Source organism: Sapajus apella, unplaced genomic scaffold, assembly GCF_009761245.1.
Source record: "Sapajus apella isolate SASKATOON/1434 unplaced genomic scaffold, GSC_monkey_1.0 scaffold2, whole genome shotgun sequence".
NCBI classification, from domain to species: domain Eukaryota; kingdom Metazoa; phylum Chordata; class Mammalia; order Primates; family Cebidae; genus Sapajus; species Sapajus apella.
In genome coordinates, this window is record NW_022436942.1 from 27,122,397 (window position 1) to 27,147,835 (window position 25,439).

Consider the following 25,439-nt stretch of genomic DNA (forward strand, 5'->3'; position numbering starts at 1 on the left):
AGAAGAAAACAGAGATAAATCTTAATTACTTTTGATTAGGCAATGCTTTCTTAGTTATGACACCAAAAGCACAAGCAACAAAAGAAAAACAAAATGGTAAGTCAGACTTTGCTTTTAGACGGAGCTTTGCTCTTGTTGCCCAGGCTGGAGTACAGTGGCACGATCTTGGCTCACTGTAACCTCCACCTCCTGGGTTTAAGCGATTCTCCTGTCTCAGCCTCCTGAGTAGCTGGGATTACAGATTTGTGCTACCACACCCAGCTAATTTTTTATTTTTAGTAGAGATAGGGTTTCTCCATGTTGATGAGGCTGGTCTCAAACTCCCGACTTCAGGTGACCCAACCAGCTCAGCCTCCCAAAGTGCTGGGATTACAGGTGTGAGCCACTGCACCAGCATGGGTGACAGAGCAAGGCTCCATCTCAAAGAAAAAAAGAAAGAAAGAAGGAGAGGAAGGAAAGGAAGAAAAGGAAGGAAGGAAGGAAGGAAGGAAGGAAGGAAGGAAGGAAGGAAGGATGTGGTATATCCATCCAATGGAATACTATTTAGCAATACAAAGAAATGAAGTACTGATACATGCCACAACATGAATCAACTTTGAAAAGATTAGCTAAGTGAGAGAAGTCAGCCATAATAAGCCACATATTTTGTATTATTCCATTTATATGAAAGGTCCGGAATAGGCAAATCGAAGGAAACAAAGTAGACTAGTGTTTGCCTGGGCTGGGTGGAGGGCAGCGATGGGAGTAACTGTTAATGGACACTGAGTTTCTTTTGAGAAGATAAAAAATGTTCTGGGGCCGGGCGTGGTGGCTCACACCTGTAATCCAAGCACTTTGGTGGCCAAGGCGGGCGGATCACCTGAGGTCGGGAGTTCAAGACCAGGCTGACCAACATGGTGAAAACCCATCTTTTAAAAAAAATAAAAAAATAAAGTTCTGGAATTAGAGTGGGATAAAGGTTGCACAACTCTATAAATGTATTAAAAACCACTGAACTTTAGCCCCGTCCTGGGTTACATATTTTTTTTTAAACCCCACTGAACTGTATACTTTAAAAGGGTAATTTTTTTTTTTTTCTGAGACAAAGTCTTGCTCTGTCACCCAGCCTGTAGTGCAGTAGACAAAACGAGGGATGGAGGGAGGAAGGAAAGTTTAAATATAAAAAAGTAGAGAGGGCCAGGTGCGGTGGTTCAAGTCTGTAATTGCAGCACTCTGGGAGGCTGAGGTGGGTGGGTCACCCGATGTCAGGAGTTCAAGACGAGCCTGGCCGATATGGTGAAACCCCATCTCTACTAAAAAAATACAAATATTAGCCAAACGTAGTGACACATGCCTGTAGTCCTAGTGACTCTGGAGGCTGAGGCAGGAGAATCATTTGAACCTGGTCGGTGGAGGTTGCAGGGGGCTGAGATCTCGTCATTGCACTCCAGCCTAGGTGACAGAGCCAGACTCTGTCTCAAAAAGAAAAAAAAAAAAAAAAAAAAACAAACCTTCTCCTTCATCATCTTTAGTTATTATTGACACTTCGTTTTCACTACCTTTTTTTTTTTTCTTTTTTTTGAGACAAGGTCTCACTCGGACACCCAGGCTGGAGTGGAGTGGCCCAATCATGGTTCACTGCATACTCGACCTCCTGGGCTCAAGTGATTCTCCTGCCTCCGCTTCCCAAAGTTCTGGGATTACAGGTGTGAGCCACTGTGCCTGGCTGTTTTCATTTCTTTCAAAGTGCCTTTTCCCCAGTTCTCATTTCATCCAAGGAAAATTGATCTTTCCTTTTGTCTTTGTATAGAAATTATAGATATTCAGCTCTCTAGATGTATACTGTCCAACATGGTAGCCACTATATACATAGACTATTTAATTTTTTTTTTTTTTTGAAACAGAGTCTTGCTCTATCACCAGGCTGGAGTGCAGAGGCGCGATCTCAGCTCACTGCAACCTCCGCCTCCCAGGTTCAAGTGATTCCCCTGCCTCAGCCTCCCAAGTAGCTGGGACTACAGGCATGCACCATCACACTCAACTTTTTAAAAATATATTTGTATTATTTAAATTTAATTAAAATCTAATAAAGTAAAATATCCAATTTCTTATTCACACTAGACACATTTCTTTTCTTTCTTTTTTTTTTTTTGTTTGTTTTTGAGAAGGAGTCTTGACCTTCACCCACTGCACTCCAGCCTGGACGACAGAGCAAGACCCTGTCTCAAAAACAAACAAAACAAAACAAAAAAACTTCGTTGCTAAAAAATGCTAATAATCATCTCAGCCTTCAACTAGTTATAATCTTTTTGCTGGTGGAGGATCTTGCCTTGATGTTAATGGCTGCTGACTGACCAGGGTAGTGATTGCTGAAGGTTAAGGTGGCTGCAGCAATTTCTTTTTTTTGGGGGGGGTTTCTTGAGACAGAGTCTCTCTCTTGTCACCCAGGCTGGAGTGCAATGGTGCAATCTCAGTTTACTGCAACCTCTGCCTCCTAGGTTCAAGTGATTCTCTTGCCTCAGCTTCCCGAGTAACTGGAACTCCAGGCGCCCGCCACCATGTCTGACTAATTTTTTTGTGTTTTTAGTAGAGACAGGGTTTCATCATGTTGGCCAGGCTGGTCCTGAACTCCTGACCTCAGGTGATCAACTCGCCTTGGCCTCCGAAACTGCTGGGATTACAGGCATAAAGCCACTGTGCCTGGCCACAATTTCTTAAAGTAAGACAACAGTGAAGTTTGCTGAATTGATTGACTTCCTTTCATGAAAGATTTCTCTGTAGCATGCAATATTATTTCAGAGCCTTTTATCCACAGCAAAACTTCTTTCAAAATTGGAATCAATCCTCTCAAACCCTGCTGTTACTTTATCAAGTAAGTTTATGAAATATTTTAAATCCTTTGTCATTCAATAATTTTCAACCATCTTCACCACACCAGGGTAGATTCCATCTCAGGAAACCAATTTCTTTGGTCATCCAAAGCAACTCCTCATCCATTCCAGTTTTATCACGAAATTGCAGCAATTCAGTCACATCTTCAGGCTCTACTTCCAATTCTAGTTCTCTTGCTATTTCCACTACGTCTACAGTTACTTCCTCCACAGAAGAACAGACTCCCTCGAAGTCATTCCATGCGGGTAGGAATCAACTTTTTCCAAACTCCCATTGATGTTGCTATTTTGACCTCTCATGAATCACAAATGTTTTACTGGCATCTAGAATGGTAAATCCTTTCCAAAAGGCTTATTATTGTTTTTGGGGACAGAGTACCACTCTTGTCAGCCAGACTGGAGTGCAATAGGCATGATCTTGGCTCACTGCAACCTCTGACTCCTAGGTTCAAGCGATTCTCCTGCCTCAGCCTCCTGAGTAGCTGGGATTACAGACTCCTGCCACCACACCCAGATATTTTTATATTTTTAGTAGAAATGGGGTTTCACCATGTTGGCCAGGCTGGTCTTGAACTCCTGACCACAGCTGATCCACCTGCCTTGGCCTCCCAAAGTGCTGGGATTACAGGTGTGAGCCACCACACCCAGCCTCCAGAAGACTTTCAATTTACTTTGCCCAGATACATCAGACAAATCACTTTTTTTTTTTTTTTTTTGGGACAGAGTCTCACTCTGTCACCAAGGCTGGAGTGCAGTGGTGCGGCCTTCGCTCACTGCAACGTCCGCCTCCTGTGTTCAAGCGATTCTCCTGTCTCAATCTCCTGAGTAGCTGGGATTACAGGCCCACACCACCATGCCCAGCTAATTTTTGTATTTTTAGTGGGGACGGGGTTTCACCATGTTGGCCAGGCTGGTCTTGAACTCCTGACCTCAGGTGATCTGCCCGCCTTGGACTCCCAAAGTGCTGGGATTACAGGTGTGAGCTACTGTGCCCAGCCAGAGAAAACACTGTTTAAGGCAGCTACAGTGTTACAAATGCATTTCTATTTTCTATTTTTTTGAGACAGAGTCTTAATGTGTCAGCCCGGCTGGAGTGCAGTGGTGTGATCTTGGCTCACTGCAATCTCCGCCTCCCAGGTTCAAGTGATTCTCATGCTTCAGCCTCCTGAGTAGATGGGATTACAACTGCACCACCACACTCAGCTAGTTTTTGTATTTTTAGTAGAGACACGTTTCCTCACGTTGGCCAGACTGGTCTTGAATTCCTGGCCTCAAGTGACCCACCGCATCAGCCTCCCAAAGTGATAGAATTACAGGTGTGAGCCACCACATTTACAATTGCATTTCTTAAAGACTTCAAACTAGATGACCGGGTGTCATGGCTCACGCCTATAATCCCAGCACTTTGAGAGGCCAAGGGGGGTGGATCACCTGAGGTCAGGAGTTTGAGACCAGCCTGGCCAACATATCGAAACCCCATCTCTACTAAAAATACAATTAGCTGGGTATGATGGGAGGAGTCTGTAATCCCAGCTACTTGGGAGGCTGAGGCAGGAGAACTGCTTGAACCCAGGAGACATAGGTTGCAGTGAGTCAGGATTGTGCCATTGCACTCCAGCCTGGGTGGCAAAGTGAGACTCTGTCTCCAAAAAAAAAAAAAAAAAAAAAAATAGAAACTACTCCTAGGTCCACGAGCTACAGAATGTATGCTGTGTTAGCAGGCATGAAAGTAACATTAATCTCCCTCCCTGTACATGTCCATCAGAGCTCCTAGGTAACTAGGTGCATTGTCAATGAGCAGTAACATTTTGAAAGAATCTTTATTTCTGAACAGTAGGTCTCAACAATGGGCTGAAAATATTCAGTAAACCATCTTGTAAATAGATACGCTGTTATCCAGGTGTTATTGTTCTATTTATAGAGCACAGGCAGAGTAGAATTAGCATGATTCTTTAGGATCATGGGATTTTTGGAATGGTAAATGAGCAACAGCTTCAACTTAAAATCACCAGCTGCATTAGCCCCTGACAGATTCAGACCATTCTTTGAAGCTTTGAAGCTAGGGACTGACTTCTCCTTTCTAGCTATGAAAGTCACAGATGACATCTTCTTTCAATTTAAGGTTGTTTTGTCTACATCGAAAATCCTTTTTATTGCTAATTTTTTGTCTTCTTTCGGAGACAGGGTCTTATTCTGTTGTCCAGGCTGGAACGCAGTGGTATGATCATAGATCACTGCAGCCTCAAAACCGTGGGATCAGGCAATCCACCCACCTCAGTCTGCCAGGTAGGTAGGACTACAGGAGCATGCCACCACACCTAATTTTATTTTCGTAGAGATTAAAAAAAAAAAATAGCTGCTGGGTATGGTGACTTATGCCTGTAATCCTGGCACTTTGGGAGGCTGAGGTGGGTGGATCATCTGAGATCAGGAGTTCGAGACCAGCCTGGCTAACATGGTGAAACCCCGTTTCTACCAACACAAAAAATTAGTCGAGTGTGGTGGTGTGGTAACCAAGCGAGTTGTAAGGAAAGTGCCATGCTCTGAGTTTCAACTGAGAGTCCTTTATTGCTAATGCTCAAAATTCTCTCAGCCCTGAAGAAGGGGTTTGATTCCTTTTTATACCTTACTTAGAGAAGTGGGGGGCAAAGTGTAATTTTACAGAAGCATAACAAGTAAGTTAGTAGGAGGAAGCTGGTAACTAGAAAGCAGGAGGTTCCCATAGTTGCTGGTTACCAAGGATACTTCCATACAATCATCAAGGGGGGTGGCAGGGGGTCTTTCTGTATAATCAATCACCAAGGAGGGGTTTTTTTACAACAGCAGGTGGGCTTGCCAAGCAGGATGCGGTTACATCATTTGCAGGTACTGAGAACAGTGTGGCCCAAACCTCAATGGTTCAAGGTTCTGAGTACAGCATGACCCAGTAATGCACCTGAGGGGGCCGTGGCAGGGAGGGAAAGCTAAGATGGAGCTTGTCAGGCTCACAGCTAAGATGGAGTCAGTTAGGTTAGCACAAGTTAGGCTAACACAGTGGCATGCACCTGTAATCCCAGCTACTCAGTAAAAAAAGCCTTGCTATGTTGTTCAGGCTGGCCTCAAGCAATGCTCTCACCTCAGCCTCACAAAGTGCTGGGATTAGATGTGAGGCACTGTGCCTGGCCAAAAATGTTGTTTAATATAGCCATCTTCATCAATGATCTTAGCTAGATCTTCTGGATCACTTGCTGCAGCTCCTACATCAGCATCTGTTACTTTGCTTTGTACTCTTATGTTATGGAGATGGCTTCTTTCCTTAAATCTCACAAGCCAACCTCTGCTAGCTTCAAACTTTTCTTCTGCAGCTTCTTCACCTCTCTCAGGCTTCATAGAATTAAAGAGAACTGAGGCTTTTCTCTGGATTAGGCTTTGGTTTAAGGGAATGTTGTGGCTGGTTTGATCTTCTATCCAGGCTACTAAAACTTTCTCCCTATCAGCAGCAATAAGACTGTTTTTTGTTGTTGTTGTTGCTTTTTGAGACAGAGTTTCCCTCTGTTAACCAGGCTGGAGTTCAGCAGCACAATCTCGGCTCACTGCAACCTCCACCTCCAGGTTCTTTTTTTCTTTTTTTTTTTTTCAGTGGGCCCTCCCCTTCCCTATTCCCGATTCAAGCGACTCTCTTGCCTCAGGTTCCCAAGTGGCTTGGATTACAAGTGTGCCCCACCAAACCCAGATAATTTTTGTATTTTTTAGTGGAGACAGGGTTTCACCATGTTGGCCAGGCTGGTCCTGAACTCCTGACCTCAAGTGATCCGCCCACCTCAACCTCCCAAAGTGCTGGGATTACAGGCATGAGTCACCACGCCCGGCCTGTTTCACTTTCTTATCATTCATGTGTTCACTGGAGTAGCACTTTTAATTTCCTTTAAGAACTTTTCCTATGCACTCACAATTTGGCTGTTTAGCACCAGAGGCTTAACTTTTAGCCTCTCTCAGAGACCACTGTAGGCTTAATTGGTCTGATTTCAATTTTGTGTCTAATTAGACAGGGAAGCCTAAGGAGAGGAGATGGGAAATGGCTGGTCAGTGGCACAATCACAACGCACACATTTATAGATTAAGATGAATGGCATATGTTTGTGGCGCTCAAAAACCATCACAATAATAACATCAAAGATTCCTAATCACAGATCACCATAACAAATACAATAATAATAAAAAAGGTATTTTTTCCTTTTTTTTTTTTTTGTGAGACAGAATCTCGCTTTATCTCCCAGGCTGGAGTGCAATGGTGCAATCTCGGTTCACAGCAACCTCCACCTTCTGGGTTCAAAGGATTCTCCTGCCTCAGCCTCCCAAGTAGCTGGGATCACAGGCATATGCCACCACACCTGGCTAATTTTGTATTTTTAGTAGGGACGGGGTCTAGCCATGTTGGCCAGGCTTGTCTTGAACTCTTGACCTCAGGAGATCCACCTGCTTTGGCCTCCCTAAATGCTGGGAGTATAGGCGTAAGCCACCACATGTGGCCTGTAATGAAAAAGTTATAAGAATTGCCAAAATGTGACACAGAGACATGAAGTGAGCAAACGCTGTTGGAAAAATGGTGCCAACAGACTCGCTTGATATAGAGTTGCCATAAACCTTCAATATGTCTATAAAAAAATGAAAGAGAAAACCCTCATTATCTGTGAAGTTCAGTAAAGTGGGCCGGGCATGGTGGCTCACGCCTGTAATCCCAGCACTTTGGGAGGCCAAGGTGAGAGGATCATGAGGTCAGGTGTTCAAGACTATCCTGGCTAACACGGTGAAGCCCTGTCTCTACTTAAAAAAATACAAAAAATTAGCTGGGTGCGCTGGCACGCACCTGTAGTCCCACCTCTTCCGGAGGCGGAGGCAGGAGAATCACTTGAACCTAGGAGGTGGTGGTTGCAGTGAGCTCATATTGCGCCACTGCACTCCAGCCTGGGCTACAGAGCAAGACTCCATCTCAAAAAAAAAAAAAAAAAAAGCCAGGAGGAGCCAGGATGTGCCATTACACTCCAGCCTGGGCAACAAGAACAAAACTCCATCTTAAAAAAAAAAAAAAGGCTGGGTGCAGTGGCTCAAGCCTGCAATCCCAGCACTTTGGGAGGCCGAGGCAGGTGAATCACTTGGGGTCAGGAGTTCGAGACCGGCCTTGCCAACGTGGTGAAACCCTGTCTCTACCAAAAATACAAAGATTAGCTGGGCATGGTGGTGCATGCCTGTAATCCCAGCTACTCGGGAGCTGACGCAGGAAAATCACTTGAACCTAGGAGGCAGAGGTTGTGGTGGGGTTGCCCATGTATGCCAGCATGGGCAACAAGAGCAAAACTGTCTCAAAAAAGAAAAATTTCAATAAAGTGAAGTGCAATAAACTAAGGTATGCCTGTGTATCTTTTTACCTCTTTAATGTTTGAACCATGGGACTTTAACCTATTCAAAAAATATGTGTAAGTTTTGCTTTCAAGTCTACTGCTTTTATTAATTACATGTTTTGTTTCTGTTTTTCGAGACGAGTCTCGCTCTGTCACCCAGGCTGGAGTGCAGTGCCACAATCTCAGCTCACTGCAACCTCCACTTCCAGGGTTCAAGCAATTCTTCGGCCTCAGCCTCCCAAGTAGCTTAAAGACACGTGCCACCACCCCTGGCTAATTTTTTGTATTTCAGTAGAGATGGGGTTTCACTGTGTTGCCCAGGCTGGTCTTTGAACTCCTGAGCTCAGGCAATCCTCCATCTCGGTCTCCCAAAGTGCAGGATTACAGGTGTGACCCACCGTGCCCAGCCAGCAGTCACATGTTTTTATAAGTCCATTTAGTCAACTGTCTTCCCAGTGACTGCATAGTATCTTTTTCTATTTCATAAATGGTGACACAATAGCTGTAGCAAATTATAAATCCTGGTTAAATCCAATCACCATCAAGTTTATACCTTCTCCTGAGCAGGTAAACCCGACTAGAGAAAAATAGAATCCAGATGACTGATCTCATTTTATATTTACAACCACAGATATCTGAATGACCTACTATATCTCCCTACTTAATTTAGTCGCCAGGCGTGGTGGCTCAAGCCTGTAATCCCAGCACTTTGGGAGGCCGAGGCGGGTGGATCATGAGGTCAAGAGATCGAGACCATCCTGGTCAACATGGTGAAACCCCGTCTCTACTAAAAATACAAAAAATTAGCTGGGCATGGTGGCGTGTGCCTGTAATCCTAGCTACTCAGGAGGCTGAGGCAGGAGAATTGCCTGAACCCAGGAGGCGGAGGCTGTGGTGAGCCGAGATCGCGCCATTGCATTCCAGCCTTGGTAACATGAGTGAAACTCCGTCTCAAAAAAAAAAAAAAAAAAAATTTAGTCTACCATTCAGAGATAACTATTTCACACATTTTCTCTCCACAAACCTCCCACACTCCTTCCCCAATCCTTACATTTAGCTAACAATCACCCTCTCCCTGTTTCACTGAAGAAAAAAGAAAAAGCATCAGAAGACAAAACTTACACAGTCCCACTACCACATCGTTATGAATTACAATCAGCTGTAAATAACAGACACAAACACACACTCAACAAAAGAAAAATAGGAAAAAAGATCAGTGTAGCTGAAACGAATTGTTTCATTTTCTCCCATAATGAGAAGTCCAAGGGTAGGCAGCCAGGGCTTGTGTGACAGCTCCATGTTGTCATCAGGCACCTAGACTTGATCTTCCTTCATCCTTTGCATATTATATGGCTTAAGGACTCCATAGGACTCCCGCCATCTTGTCCATGTCCTTGGCAAAAAAGAAAAGAAAGGGCCAAATATTAGCTCAATCAATCCTATCAATCATGTTTTAGAAACTTTCACAGAAACCCCACCAAACAACTTCCACTAACATTTCACCAGAACTTAGTCACATGGACACGACTAGTGAAGTTGGAACAGAAGCTGGGCATCCTGCTCCCAATGAAATCTGGGTTCTGTTACTAAGAAAACACAGGAGAATTAGGAGAGATTGCCTATTTTGTTCTTCTTCATTTTTATTATTTTTTTTATTTTGAGACGGAGTTTCGCTCTTGTTACCCAAGCTGGAGTGCAATGGCGCGATCTCAGCTCACCGCAATCTCCGCCTCCTGAGTTCAAGCAATTCTCCTGCCTCAGCCTCCTGAGTAGCTGGGACTACAGGTGGGCGCCACCATGCCCAGCTAATTTTTGTACTTTTAGTAGAGACGGGGTTTCACCAGGTTGACCAGGAAGGTCTCGATTTCTTGACCTCATGATCCACCCGCCTCGGCCTCCCAAAGTGCTGGGATTATAGGTGTGAGCCACTGCACCCGGCCTTTTCTTCTTTTTCAAAGATGAGGTTTTGCTATGTTGCCCAGGCTGGACTCAAACTCTTGGGCCCAAAGGATCCTCCTGCCTCAGCCTCCCGAGCAGCTGAAAGGCGCCACTGTATGCCACGCTCCCTGGCTGAAATTACCTATTTTTGTTTCGCTGGAGTGGAAGAGAAGAAAAGAAGTAATCAGAAGAGAAATTCCACAAGTTCCACCACTAGATCTAACTGCCAACTGATAATTCCTTCTGGAATTCTGGCTTCCTCCTGTGTGTCAGTGGGTGCATATTATAATATTGTGCTCCTTTCCAAGGTGAACCCCTCCATGGTGCACTGGGTGCTTTCTCGTTTCCCTACTCTAAAGCTTTGCTCCTTTTCTTACAACATGGATTTTACCTTTTATTTTTTTCTCATTAGCAAATAAACATGCTAAAATATCTCCCATCATAGAAACAAAAACAAAACCCCTCCTTTTATTGAACATCCCTATCCAGCCCTCCCAATTATTACTCTTCTCTCTAATCCCTTAAAGCAAAAATGCTCAGAAAGGTTTTAAATTCTCCTTCCTCCACATCCTTGTCATGAATTCTCTCTTAAACTTACCCTCGTCAGGCCTTAATTCATCTCTATTGCTCCAATGAAGCCACTCTTGCCCAGGTCTCCACTGAAATCTAACAGCTGATTCTCAGATCCCATCTTACCCAGCCTCCCAGAAAGCACAGTTCAGAAAGCGTAGTTATCACCTGCTCCTGCTTGAAACACTTTCTTCATTTGGTTTCCAGAATACCAAACTCTTCATTATTTTCTTTTTTCTGTTTTTTTTTTTTTTTCTGGAAACAGTCTTGCTCTGTCACCCAGGCTGGAATGCAGTGGTGCAGTGGTGAAATCATGGCATAATGCAGCTTTCACCTCGCGGGCTCCTATGTCAGCCTCTGAAGTAACTGGTACTACAGGTGCACACCACCACACGTGGCTAATTTTTGTATTTGTTGTAGAGAAGGGATCTCCCTATGTTGCCAGAGATGGTCTCCAACTCTTGGGCTCAAGCAATCCTCCCACCATGGCCTCCCCAAGTGCTGGTATTATAGGTGTGAACCATTGCATCCAGTCCATTATTTTCTTCCAACACCACTGTCTGCTCCTTTTCACCTTACACTGTTATAGATCCTCTTCCTAATTTTATTTTATTTTTTTTGAGACAGAGTCTCACTCTGTCGCCCAGGCTGGAATGCAGTGGCGAGATCTTGGCTCACTGCAACCTCTGCCTCTTGGGCTCAAGCGATTCTCCTGCCTCAACCTACTGAGTAACTGGCATTACAGGCACGCGCCACAATATCTGGCTAATTTTTGTATTTTTAGTAGAGACAGGGTTTCGCCATGTTGGTCAGGCTAGTCTCGAACTCCTGACCTCGTGATCCACACACCTCAGCCTCCCAAAGTGCTGGGATTACAGATGTACAGGTGTGAGCCATCATGCCCAGCCATCTCTTCCTAATTTTTACAAGCTAGAATGCTCTGGGGTTCAGTCCTTAGACAACGACTTCTTTTTTTTTTTTTTTTAGATGGAGTCTCACTCTACTGCCCAGGCTCGAGTGCAGTGGCATGATCTCAGCTCACCACAACCTCCACATCCCAGGTTCAAGTGATTTCCTGTCTCAGCCTCCCAAGTCGCTGGGATTATAGGCACGTGCTACCATGCCTGGCTAATTTTTGTATTTTTAGTAGAGATGGGGTTTCGCTACATTGGCCAGGCTGGTCTCAAACTCCTGACCTCATGATCTGCCCACCTCAGCTTCCCAAAGTGCTGGGATTACAGGCATGAGCCACTGCACCCGACCCTCTCTACACTTTTTAACCAACTATTACTGCCTAATCAACATCTCTACTTAGATTTAACCCACTGCATCTCCAACTTAATATGTCCAAAACTGAACTTTTGATTCTTTCAATATCTCTATACCTGTTCCTCCTTTTAGTATTCCGCAGTGTTGCTCATGCCAAAAATCTAGGAGTCATGATTGACTCCTCTCTTTCTCACAGCCAGCTCATTAATAAATCCTGTCAGTTCTGTCTTCAAACTATACTCAGAAATCTACAACTTCTTACCACCCTCATAATACCACCCTGATTCAAGCCACTATTATCTCTTGCTTGCATTACTGCCCATTCCCTTCTAATTCATCTTCCTTCTTCCACTCTTAAACTCCTGTGGTTTACTCTCACAAAAGCCAGAGCAATGCTCTTACAATCTAACACAGAATGTCACACCTTTGCTCAAAACTATCTAATAGCTTCTCGTCATTTTTAGAATAAAACACAAAATCTTTCCATGCCTAATAACACTATTACACGAACTAGACCCTGGCTACCTCTCCAATCTCATTTCATAACACTCTCCCTCTCACTCTGCTCTGGCCTCATTGACTTTTTTTTTTTTGAAACAGAGTTTTGCTCTTGTTGCCCTGGCTGGAGTGCAATGATGCCATCTCAGCTCACTGCAACCTCTGCCTCCTGGGTTAAAGTGATTTTCCTGCCTCAGCCTCCCAAGTAGCTAGGATTACAGTTATGTACCACCATACCCAGCTAATTTTGTATTTTTAGTAGAGACAGAGTTTCTCCATGTTGGTCAGGCTGGTCTCAAACTCCCAACCTCAGGTGATCCACCCGCCTTGGCCTCCCAAACTGCTAAGATTACAGGCATGAGCCATTGCATGCGGCCTCACTGACCTTCTTGTTACTGCTTTAAAAAATATACACATCCAGTTTCCAGTAGAGCATAAAAGAAGCCTGGAAGTCACCAATCCATGATAACAAGTAAAAGATGAACAAACTGGAAAAATCAACAGCTCCTTTTTTTTTTTTTTTAACTGCTCCATGCAGAGCAGGGCTAAGTCATAGGCAGTGCATCCAGAGCTGCCAACAACTCTTTATAGATCTGTAGGAGAAGTTAGGTCAAAAAAGTAAAGAAGGCTGAGCACAGTAGTTCATGTCTGTAGTGGGAGGATCACCAGAGGCAAGGATTTCAAGGCAAGGAATTCAGCCTGGCAATATGGCAAGACCTCATCTCTACAAAATTAAACTTTTTTTTAAAGTGAAGGAGCTGGACAATGTGGCACACCTATAGTTCCACCTACTTTAGAGGCTGAGGCAGGAGGATCACTTGAGCCCAGGAGCTCAAGGCTGTAGTATATGATTATCACATCTGTGAATAGCCATTGCACTCCAATCTGGGCGACATAGTGAGACTCCATCTCTACAGAAAAGAAATAAAAGACTGGGTGTGGTGGCTCACACCTGTAATCCCAGCACTTTGGGAGGCTGAGGCAGATGGATCACTTTAAGTCAGTTCAGGACCAGCCTGGCCAACATGGTAAAACCCCATCTCTGCCAAAAAAAAAATACAAAAATTAGCTTGGCATGATGGTGCATGCCTGTAGTGCCAGCTACTCGGGAGGCCGAGGCAGGAGCATAACTTGAACCTGGGAGGAGGAGGCTGCAGTGAGCCAAGATGGCACCACTGCACTCCAGCCTAGGCAACAGAGCAAGACTCTACCTCAAAAAAACAGAAAAAAGAAACAAAAGAGGGGATACCATTACAAATTCCATGAACATTAAAAGGAAAATAAAGGAAAACTGTATGCACACAGGTTTGATAACCTAGATGAAATGGGCCAATTCCTTAGAAGACACAATCTGCCAAATTCACCTAAAAAGAAAGACAATTTGAATTGCTCTATATCTATTAAAGGACTGAATCAGCCAGGCACAGTGGCTCATGCCTTAATCCCAGCATTTTGGGAGGCCAAGGCAGGCAGATCATGAGGTCAGGAGATGGAGACCATCCTGGCTAACATGGTGAAACCCCGTCTCTACTAAAAATAAAAAATTGGCCAGGCATGGTGGCATACACCTGTAGTCCCAGCTACTTGGGAGGCTGAGGCAGTAGAATTGCTTGAACCTGGGAGGCAAAGGTTGCAGTGAGCCAAGATCACACCATTGCACTCCAGCCTGGGTGACAGAGTGAGACTCTGTCCCAAAAAAAAAAATTGAATCAATAATTAGCAACCTTCCCAAACAGAAAGTACCAGACCCAGATCAGTTAACTGATGAATTCTACCAAACATTTACTTATTTATCTATTTATTTATTTAGAGATGGAGTCTCTCTCTGTTGCCGAGCCTGAAGTGCAGTGGTGTGATCTTGGCTCACTGCAACCTCTGCCTCCTGGGTTTAGGTGATTCTCCTGCTTCAACCTCCCAAGTAGCTGGGATTACAGGTACATGCCATCATGCCTAGCTAATTTGAATTCTACCAAACTTTTAGGGGAAAAATTATACCAATTCTATACCATCCCTTTCAGAAGACAGAAGCAGAAGGATTATTCTCTAACTCATTGTATGAGATCAATATTACCCTAATACCAAAACCAGACAGATATTAAAAAAAAAAAAAACTACAGACCAATATTTGCATAGATATAGATGCAAAAATCCTCAATTGAATATCAGAAAATGAAATCTAATACTGTATAAAAAGAATTATATACTAAGACCAACTGGAATTTATTCCAGGTATATAAGGCTGGTTCAATATTTGAAAATGAATAAGGCCATCAGTGGCACACACCTGTAGCCCAAGAACTTTGGGAGGCAGAAGTGGGACGATCGCTTCAGCTCAGGAGTTCAAGACAAGCCTGGGCAACATGGCAAAATCCCATGCCTACAGAAATTTTTAGAAATTAGCAGGGTATGGTGGCATATACTTATAGTCCTAGCTACTCAGGAGGCTGAGGTGAGAGGATTGCTGGAGCCGAGGAGATCGACAATGCAGTGAGCTATGTTCATCCACTGCACTCCAGCCTAGATGACAGGGTGAGATCCATCTCAAAAAAAGAGAAAATAATCAATTAATATAATCCATCATATCAGCAGTCTAAAGAAGAAAAAGGCTGGGCGCAGCGCCTCATGCCTGTAATCCCAGGACTTTGGGAGGCCGAGGCAGGTGGATGGCTTAAGGTTAGAGGTCAAGACCAACCTGGCCAACATGGTAAAACCCTGTTTCTACTAATATAGAAATAAGCTAGGTGCTGTGACGTGCACCTGTAATCCCAGCTACTCCGGTGGTGGAGGCACGAGAATCACTTGAACCCAGGAGGCGGAGGTTGCAGTGAGCCAAGATGGTGTCACTGCACTCCAGTCTGGGCGATAGACCAAGACTCCTTCAAAGAAAAAAAGAAAAATCACACAATCATATCAACAGATGCAGAAGAAGCATCTGACAAAATCCAACACTCATTCATATTAAACTCTCTTGGTAAACTAGGATAGAGAGGAACTTTCTCGACTTGATAAAGAAATACCTACAAAATCCCTACAGTTAACATTACACTTAAAAGTGAGAAATTAGAAGCTTTCCCACTAAGATTAGGAAGAGGGAAGCATGTCCCTTATCATCACTCCAGTGAGACTTATTTCATTCACTGTTATATCTACCCAACACTTATAAAAAGTACCTGGCATGCTACCCTCTCAATATTGTCAAATAAGCAAATAAAAATAGACACCAAATTGTTTTCTACATATTTAATACAATGGACCCTTTCTAATATTTACCCTATTTAACCTCTCCGCAGCATCTGACACTGTACTCTCTGAAAACTCTTTACTTGGATTGTAAAACTCCCAGTTCTTCCTCTTCGATCATTCTTTATCAGACTCCTTTTATTTTTATATGTATTTATTTATTTATTTGTGAGACAGAGTCTCGCTCAGCCGCCCAGGCTGGAGTGCAGTGGTGTGATCTTGACTCTGCAACCACCTTCTCCTGGGTTCAAGTGATTCTCCTGCCCCAGCCCCACAAGTAACTGCGATTACAGGCACCTGCCATCATGCCTAATTTTTTTTTTTTTTTTTAGAGACAGAGTCTCACTCTGTCATCCAGGCTGGAGTGCAGTGGCACAGTCCCAGCTCACTGCAACCTCCACCTCCCGGGTTCAAACAATATTTCTGCCTCAGCCTCTAGAGTAGCTGGGACTACAGGCGCCCACCACCACACCCAGCTATTTTTTTATTTTTAGTAGAGATGGGGTTTTACTATGTTGGTGAGGCTAGTCTCAAACTCCTGACCTCAGTTGATCCACCCACCTTGGCCTACCAAAGAGCTGGGATTACAGGCCTGAGACACCACGGCTGGCCATGCCTGGCTAATTTTTGTATTTTAATAGAGACAGGGTTTCACCATCTTGGCCAGGCTGGTCTTGAACTCCTGACCTCAGGTGACCTGCCCATCTTGTCCTCCCAAAATGCTAGGACTACAGGCATGAGCCACTGTGCCTGGCCCAGACACTTTTTATAAGCTCATTTTCTCTACTTTAAATATGATCTCTCTCTCTCTCTCTCTTTTTCTCTTCCTTCTTCTTTTCTCCCAGACTCCTTTTATAAGCTCATTTTCTCTACTTTAAATATGATCCTTCCTTCCTTCCTTCCCTCCTTCCCTCCTTTCCTCCCTCTCCTTCCTTCCTTCCTTTGTTTCGCTCTTGTTGCCCACGCTGGAGTGCAATGGTGCCAACTCCGCTCACTGAAACCTCTGCCTCCCGGGTTCCAGCGATTCTCCTGCCTCAGCCTCCTGAGTAGCTGAGATTACAGGCATGTGCTAACACGTCCTAATTTTGTATTTTTAGTAGAGATGGGGTTTCTCTGTGTTGGTCAGGCTGATCTCAAACTCCCGACCTCAGGTGATCCGCCTGCCTCGGCCTCCCAAAGTGCTGGGGTTACAAGCATAAGCCACCGTGCCCGGCCCATTCTTTCAATTCCTTACTAAGGCTAGATTCTCTATCTACTTCAGGGTTCTCTATAAAGAGCACCACTTTCAGCTCATGCCTGTAATCCCAGCACTTTGGGAGGCCAAGGTGGGCGGATCACGAGGTCAAGTAATGGAGACCATCCTGGCCAACCCAGGAAACCCCGTCTCTACTAAAAATACAAAAATAGCTGGGCGTGCTGGCGCGTGCCTGTAGTCCCAGCTACTTGGGAGGCTGAAGCAGGAGAATCGCTTGAACCCGGGAGGCAGAGGTTGCAGTGACCTGAGATAGTGCCACTGCACTCCAACCTGACGACACAGCAAGACTCTGTCTCAAAAAAAAAAAAAAAAAAAAAAAAGCACCACTTTCACCCAGGCGCCTTGGCTAATGCCTATAATCCCAGCACTTTGGGAGGCCAAAGTGGGTGGATCACAAGTTCAGGAGTTCAAGACCAGCCTGGCCAACATGGTGAAACCCCGTCTCTACTAAAAATACAGTAATTAGCTGGGCACAATGGCAGGGGCTTGTAATCCCAGTTACTCAGGAAGCTAAGACAGGAGCATCACTTGAACCTGGGTAGCACAGGTTGCAATGAGCAGAGATTGCACCATTGCACTCCAGCCTGGGTGACAGAGTGAGACTGTCTCAAAAATAAATAAATAAATAATTAAAAAAGAGAAACCTACCATATAACCTCCATTCCTCACTTTACCTCACACCCCACATCCAATCAATCACAAAGTTCAATCTTCAACAAAAATTATATATTAAGCACCTACTATGTGCCAAGTATTGTTCTTGGCACTAGAGATAAAGCCTGCTTGCATTAGCTTACATTATAAGGACATTTACTGTTTCCTTTACTGATTAATATTTATTTAGTTTCCTTAATTTATTATTTAATTAATAAATGTGGAGATAGGTTGGTTTTAAGGTTGGGCTGATAGTTTCACAATATCAGACCCCTGCACTGAACTGGTTCTTTTAGCAAGGAAGAATGGAAGAAGGTAGTTTCCCCAAGGGCAACCAAGATTGACTTCCACAAAAAGAGATATGGAGTTCACATAAAGGAAGAAACTTTAAACTAGTAAATAAATGTGCAAACAAGGTAATTTCAGATTCTGTAAGAGCTGTGAAATAATAGAGTGGTGTGATAAAAAGTAGTGGGCATATTTTGAAGGTAAGTTGACATTTAACTAATGGGACTGAATGTATGAGAAAAAGGTGATTCCAAGTTAATAATGATTCCCATTCATAAATGAAGCTCAGGAAAAATAAAGGGTCTAAGGTCATACCACTATTAACTGACAAAGCTAGAATTGAATCTAGTCCTATCTGACACCACCAAAGTCAATTTTCTATTCCCTCCTCCTTTTTTTTTTTTTTTTTTGGTGAGACAGAGTCATACTCTGTCACCCAGGCTGCAGTGCAGTGGCATGATTTCTGCTCACTGCAACCTCCACCTCCTGGGTTCAAGTGATTCTCATGCCTCGGCTTCCCATGTAGCTGGGATTACAGATGCGTGCCACCAGGCCCAACTAATTTTTGTATTTTTAGTAGACAGGATTTCGCCATGTTGGTCAGGCTGATCTCTAACTACTGGCCTCAAGTGATCTGCGGGCCTAGGCCTCCCAAAGTGCTGGGATTATAGGCCTTAGCCATCCCACCCAAAGTTAATTTTCTTTCCCTAATACCATCTATCTGTGGAAAAGCAGAACCCAAAATGTCTTATATAAATTTGTAACATTGGGATAAATAAGAATGGTCAAATATTTATAAATAGTTAACACTTGGTAAATTGTTGCCATTTAGTAGTTTGTTTTTACTTGTAGTGCTAGTGAAATGAACAAAATGTTTTGTGAACTTCTGTGTCTAAACTACAATATGGAAACTGTCAAAAAAATAAAAACAGTAGCAAATGGTGATGATATTATGTAGCAAAGATAAGAGTAACTCTAATTGCATCAGGGGGTTTTCCACTACACCAAAGACTCAAAGCAAACAGTTACAGGCCTGAAAGAGTACAACAAAAGAAAGGCCTATATAATCAATTAAAATGTGCAGACAGACTAGGCACAGTGGCCTATACTGCAATCTCAGCACTTTGGGAGGCCAAGGTGGGATCGACTAAGCCCAGGAGTTCAAGATTAGCATAGGTAACATAAAGAGACCCCACCTCTACAAAAAATTAACCAGGCACAGTGGTGAGAGCATCTTTTGAGCCTGGGAAATGGAGGCTGCAGTGAGCCATGATCATGCCACTACAGTCCAGCCTAGGCAACAGAGTGAGACCCTGTCTTGGGGGAGGAAAAAAAATGTCAAGACAGTAAATACTACTGTGTTTATGTTCCAGACATAGATAACTACTATTTACTCAATTGTGTGTGTGTGTGTACATACCTACACACACACATACACACACACACACACACACACACACACACACACACACAAATACCAAAACAAATAGAGGCCTGGCGTGGTGGCTCACGCCTGTAATCCCAGCACTTTAGGAGGCTAAGGTGGACGGATCACTTGAGGTCAGAAATTCAAGGCCAGCCTAGCCAACATTGTGAAACCCCATCTCTACGAACTTACAAAAATTAGCCCGGCTTAGTGGTTCATGTCTGTAATTCCGGCTGCTCAGGAGGCTAAGGTGGGAGAATCACTTGAACCTGGGTGGCGGAGGCTGCAGTAAGCCAAGATCACACAATTGCACTCCAGCCTGGGCAACAGAGTGAGACTCCATCTCTAAAGATAAACAAAGGCTGGACATGGTGGCTCAGGCCTGTAATCCCAGCACTTTGGGAAGCCAAGGCAGGCGGATCACAAGGAGAATAGTTTGAGACCAGCCTGGCCAATATGGTGACAGCCATCTGTACTAAAAACATAAAAAATTAACTGGGTGCAGTGGAGTGCACCTGTTGTCCCAGTTACTCGGGAGGCTGAGACAGGAGAATCACTTCAACCCAGGAGGCAGAGGTTGTAGTGAGTCGAGATTGCTCCACTGCACTCCAGCCTAGGTGACAGGACAAGCCTCTGCCTCAAAAAAAAAAAAAAAAAAAAAAAAAAAGACCTATGTAGGTTAACCACAGATTTTTTTAAAAAGTCATACTTTCCTTTCAGGTGCTAAAGAGGAGGCAGGCCGGGCATGGTGGCTTACGCCTGTAATCTTAGCACTTTGGGAGGCCAAGGCGGGCAAATCACTTGAGGCAGGAGTTTAAGACTAGCCTGGACAACATGGCAAAACCCCATTTCTACTAAAGATATAAAAATTAGCCAGGTGTTGCGGCGCATGCCCGTAATCCCAGCTACTTGGGAGGCTGAGGCACAAGAATTGTTTGAACTTAGGAGGCAGAGGTTTCAGTGAACTGAAATTGTGGCACTGTACTCCGGCCTGGGCAGCACAGCAAGACTCTGTCTGAAAAAAAAAAAAAGAAAAGAAAAGAAAAGAAAAGGCAAAATAAAGTTATCATTATTCAATATTTCTGGCATAAAGATGTGTTACAGTTGGGTGTGGTGGCTCACACCTATAATCCCAGCACTTTGAGAGGCCAAGGCAGGTGGATTGCTTGAGTCCAGGAGTTTGAGTCCATGGGCAACATGGAGAAACCCCATCACTACAAAAAAAATAAAAATAAACTAGCCAGGTATGGTGGCAATGCCTATGGTCCCAGCTACTTAGGAGGCTGAGATGGGAAGACCCCTTAAGTTCGGGAGGTGGAGCTGTAGTGAGTTGAGATCCCACTGCTACACTCACTCCAGCCTGGGCAACAGAGTAAGACCCTGTTTCAGAGAGAAAAAAAAAAAAGTTAGAGAAAAAGAAGTATAGGGGATCCAGGATGACACAATTTTAAAATCAATTCCGTCTTAAAACTAGCAAGGTACATTGCTTGTCAACCATCATCCATGGTCAAAAGATGTTTACAGCTAAGGAAGTAGCTTTTTTTTTTTTTTCAGACAGAGTTTCGCTCTTGTCACCCAGGCTGGAATACAGTGGTGCGATCTCGGCTCACTGCAACCTCTGCCTCCCAGGCTCAAGTGATTCTCCTGCCTCAGCCTCCTGAGTAGCTGGGATTATAGGTGCCTGCCACCACACCTGACTAATTTCTGTATTTTCAGTAGAGACAGGGTTTCACCATGTTGGCCAGGCTGGTCTTGAACTCCTGACCTCGGGTGATCCATCTGCCTTGGCCTCCAGAAGTGCTGGGATTACAAGTGTGAGCCACTGTGCCCGGCAGGAAGCAGCTTAATAATGCCTGCAAGGAGAGTTCGAGACCAGCCTGGGAAACATGACTGTCATCTACAAAAATACAAAAATTAGATGGGCACCTGTAGTCCAATCTACTTGGGAGGCTGAGGTAGGAGGATAGCTTCAGCCAGGAGGTCAAGGCTGCAGTGAGCCGGGATCATACCACTGCTCTCCATCTCCAGCGTAGGCCACAGAGTGAGACACTGTCTCCCAAAAAAAAAAAAAAAAAAACTCCCATAGAAGTAGAGATTTAGAGGTTAGACAAGGCTCAGTAGCTCAGGCCTGTAATCTCAGCACTTTGGGAGGCCAAGGCAGGAGAATTGCTTGAGACCAGGAGTTCAGTCAAGCCTGGGCAATATAGCAAGACCCCACCTGGGGAAACAGAAAAACAGAAAAAGGGAAAAAAAGCACCCTCCTGAGTCTCAATTGGTTTGTCCTCTTCCTAGGACCTTTGATCGCTATCTTGTTATTACTAATCTTTGGCCCTTGCTTGTTTAACATCTTGGTGAAGTTTGTTTCTACTAGATTACAACAATCCCACATAAAGGTTATGCTGGCACAAGGCTTCCAACCCATACCATCTTCTGACGTGAGAAATAAAGACATCCTGCCTTCAGGTACCATAGATCAGGCATCCAGAGATTTTTACTCCTCCAATACTGGGCAGAATCATCAGAACATCACCAGGTATGGTGGCTCACACCTGTAATCCTAGCACTTTGGGAGGCTGAGGTAGGTGGATCACGAGGTCAAGAGATCAAGACCATCCCAGCCAACATGGTGAAACCCTGTCTCTACTAAAAATACAAAAATTAGGACAGGCGTGGTGGCTCATGCCTGTAATCCCAGCACTTTGGGAGGCCGAGGTGGGCTGATCACGAGGTCAAGAGATCGAGACCATCCCGGCCAACATGGTGAAACCCCGTCTCTACTAAAAATACAAAAATTATCCGGGTGTGGTGGCACATGCCTGTAGTCCCAGCTACTTGGGAGGCTAAGGCAGAAGAATCACTTGAACTCAGGAGGCGGAGGTTGCAGTGAACTGAGATTTTGCCACTGTACTCCAGCCTGGTGACAGAGCAAGACTCCGTCTCAAAAAAAAAAAAAATTAGCTGGGCATGGCGGTGTGTACCTGTAGTCTCAGCTGCTCAGGAGGGTGAGGCAGGAAAATCCCTTGAAACTGGGAGGTGGAGGTTGCAAGGAGGTGGAGGCTGCAGTGAGCTGAGATCATGCCACTGCACTCTAGCCTGGCAACAGGGCAAAACTTTGTCAAAAAAAAAAAAAAAATAACAAAGAAAAGAACCATCAGAACATCATGAAGCTGACTGCAAATCCTTATGAGAGAATCCTATCCCAAAGATCAAGGTCCACTCTTGGCAGGAAGAAGTTACAAAAAATGACCTTCCTCTCCCCTTAAGATTAGGAGTTCTCTCATAAGTAGAGGAGGTATTATGTTAGGGAAACAGGAACATAAGAGCTAGGGCAACTTGGCCAGGCACGGTGGCTCATGCCTGTAACCCCAGCACTCTGGGAGGCCGAGGCGGGAGGATCACTTGAGTTCAAGACTAGCCTGGCCAACATGGAGAAACCCCCTCTCTGCTAAAAATACAAAAATTTGCTGGCATGGTAGCAGGTGCCTGTAATCCCTGTTACTTGGGAGGCTGAGGCATGAGAATGGCTTGAACCCAGGAGGTGGAGGTTACAGTGAGCCGAGATCACTCCACTGCACTCCAACCTGGGCAACAAGAGTGAAACTCTGTCTCAAAGGAAAAAAAAAAAAAGCCAGGCACCATGGCTCATGCCTGTAATTCCAGCACTTTGGGACGCCAAGGCAGGCAGATCACAAAGTCAAGAGCTCGAGATCATCCTGGCCAACATGGTGAAACCCTTTCTCTACTAAAAATACAAAAATTAGCTGGGCATGGTGGCACATGCCTGTAGTCCCAGCTATTTGGGAGGCTGAGGCAGGAGAATCGCTTGAACCCAAGAGGCGGAGGTTGCAGTGAGCCGAGATCACACCACTGCACTTCAGCCTGGCGACAGAGTGAGACTCCATATCAAAAAAAAAAGAGCTTGGGTAACACAATTTCAAAATCAATTCCATATTAAAACTAGCAAAGCATATTCCTTTCTAGACACAACCCACAGTCATACGGTGCTCACAGCTAAGGAAGCAGTTTAATAATGCCGGCAAGGACAAACTCCTAAGACAACAAAATGTTCAGCTGTTCAAATATTGAATAACAATATACGGTTTTGTTTGTTTGTTTTTGTTTTCTGGATACAGAGTTTCAGTCAAAAAATAAAGTTCTCTTTTAGTTTGATTATTCTGTGAAACCTGACGTATTATTAAGGACAAAACAAAAGCAAAAAAACCCCTCAAATACTTCCTCATTCACTACAGGGGAATACACAGATAACAATGCTAATAATTTTAGAAAGGTACTGTATCTGGGGAGACATATAGGCCCACAGGAGCAAATCCCTGCAGTGGTGACTCTGATAATCTGCAGAGAGCTACAAGGGAGGTTCTCCCCTCCCCCAGAAAAATCTATTCCAAGACCATAAACTACATCACTAATCCTTGGAAATACATAAGGAGGTTAGGGTAGAAGGGTGGCTTCAGAATGTCTAGAAACCTATTTCGGTTCCTAAACTATTCAAAATTTCTGCACAGAGATAGCTTTTCTGGATAAAATAGCTTTTATCCAGAGCCAACAGCAAAATGGAGTTCAGCAGGGTGGTTCCCTAACATTCGTTCTTCCAGTTAAAGCAAGCTAATTATTTTCAGACTCCTTTTAAGAATAAGTAACACTGGGGGTGGTCCAATGGTAGTGGGTTATCAGAACTTATTAACATTAGTGTCACTAAAATTGGTATACAACCCTCCACTTCTAAATTTGACTGGCTTAATTTTTTTTAAAGAATAAGAGGAAAAAATAAGTGAGAACAATATTCAATATTCAAACATTGCTGCCGTCTCTACCCAGTTGGAAAAATGTGTGCAAATTTGGATTTTGAATCAAATGCCTTTAATAAGACTACCAAAAATATTTACCAGAAATAAACAAGAACCTCCTGGTTTGCAGGTCAGGTTCAGATGGGTGGAGACACACACACACACCTCATTACAAAATACACACTTATTAACCACAAAAATTTATTTGTCTGAAATGAAGGATGAAGGCTTTACCAAATCTCAATAGGCTAATAACTGAAGATGAACTATGAACTTCTAGTGTTTTAGGTTTTACCTTTCTGTTTCCCATATACTGGGCAGATATTTTGAATAGTAACATCAATAGGTTTCTGCTAGGACCATTTTAAAGCCACATTTTAAACCTAACCACCTTCTGCATTTCCAAGGATTAGCAATGTGGTTTACGGTCTTGAAATAGATTTTTCAGGGGCGGGGCGGAGGGAGAACTAGTCTACTCCTATAATGTGGGCCCCCAAGCACTAAGCTATAACCAATTGATGTATCTTGACACAAGGCCAAGCAGTCTTATTTACGAAACTCTTAAGTTGCACAAGGAATCCTTACTTCCTAACATCCTTCAGTGTCCATTTATTTCCTCCCTTTCCAAGTTTTTTCTCACTTCCTTAACTCAGCTATCACCTCTGAAATGTGTTTTTAAATCTCCTTTTCAAAAAGCCCCTAGGACTGTTTCATAAAGTTGATGGCCTCGATCCAAAATTCGGGCCTACTCTGCCCTTTTAACAGCGTCAATGTTAAATGTTTGGGCACTATTCTTCGAATGACTGAAATATTATTTGCTTCCAGCTTTCGGTACCCTTACTTTCAAGAACAAGTCATTACAGTAAACCAAGTACACCTATTCGGTTTTCTAAAGCTCGTGTTTTTCACATTATCAGGTAAGTACAGAACGAACTGAGAAAATAAAAAGGCAAAACTCACAAACTGTGGCAATATGAATTAATCAGCTGAGCTATCCGAACCACAAGTTTCTCCATTTCAGTTTCTGCCTCATCTTTCAAATTGTATGGCTCTCCCAAGCCCTAGGTTTCCTCTGAATTAAGGCAAGCCTCGTAGCCCATTCCCCGGTCGGTGTCTTTCCGACTCGAGCCCGCCCCCCGCCAGGCTCTCGCAGCCATGCGCCGCACACTGCAGCACTGGCGCGCGCGGCCCGCAGGCGCGGCGGACCCCGCCCCGCGGCCACGCGAGGGGAGGGGGCTCGGGACTGGA

At 44.1% G+C, this 25,439-nt stretch overlaps 2 long non-coding RNA genes across 2 annotated transcripts; one reads left to right on the forward strand and one right to left on the reverse strand.

Annotated features, from left to right (window-relative positions):
• The first annotated feature begins 8,829 nt into the window (after positions 1–8,829).
• LOC116562352 lies at positions 8,830–9,451 on the forward strand. Its single transcript, XR_004273889.1, has 2 exons — positions 8,830–8,917; positions 9,227–9,451. It is a non-coding gene; the product is annotated as an uncharacterized LOC116562352 (long non-coding RNA).
• LOC116562362 lies at positions 9,371–25,373 on the reverse strand. Its single transcript, XR_004273893.1, has 2 exons — positions 25,152–25,373; positions 9,371–9,641 (listed from the first exon to the last, which is right to left on the reverse strand). It is a non-coding gene; the product is annotated as an uncharacterized LOC116562362 (long non-coding RNA).
• Positions 25,374–25,439: the final 66 nt, after the last annotated feature.